We start from the raw sequence: 678 nt of genomic DNA, 5'->3' as shown, positions 1-678 counted from the left end.
TCATTGTAATATATTTTATTGTATGATGAAGCATGAAAACTTTTAGTGTTAAATAAACTGCAATAATCCTTATATTGTGTATAATCATGTTAGCTCTTATTGTATTCTGATGTAGCAAAGCTTAAATTTACGAATATCTCATAAAAAAGTCTTAGGCCAAATAGTTTGAGTTTCAGTTTTTTTCCTAAACTCAGCTTTGGCAAAATACAGGCTTAAGGTAACTACTAGACTGGTTAGCACAAAATCCTAGTGCATTATGCACTTAGAATGCATTACTGATATAGTAAAACTTAATTTATAGACTATAGGAACTTTTTGTTTTTAAAAGTTCCTACACTAGATGCAAAAATACTTTAGATATTTCAGTATTAAATAGATCATTGCTTCATTTGGGCATTGAAACAGTTCTTTTTTATGAACAAACCTTTCTCATTTATGAGAAAGAAAATTATTTCTTTTCCTGCTTCCATCTTTACTTTCTTAATCATTCCAGGCACTGCCTCTTCTTGGAATCTTCTGGTGTTCACGAGAAACTGTCACTATATGTACTGCCTCCTTATTTCTTTCTTAATCATTCCAGGCACTGCCTCTTCTTGGAATCTTCTGGTGTTCATGAGAAACTGTCACTATACGTACTGCCTCCTTATTTCAAGGACACATCTAACTCTGTTCAATGGG

The sequence above is a fragment of the Choloepus didactylus genome, chromosome 4 (assembly GCF_015220235.1).
Source record: "Choloepus didactylus isolate mChoDid1 chromosome 4, mChoDid1.pri, whole genome shotgun sequence".
NCBI classification, from domain to species: Eukaryota; Metazoa; Chordata; class Mammalia; order Pilosa; family Megalonychidae; genus Choloepus; species Choloepus didactylus.
The sequence above is the reverse complement of the archived record's forward strand: the minus strand, read 5'-3'. Positions refer to the sequence as shown.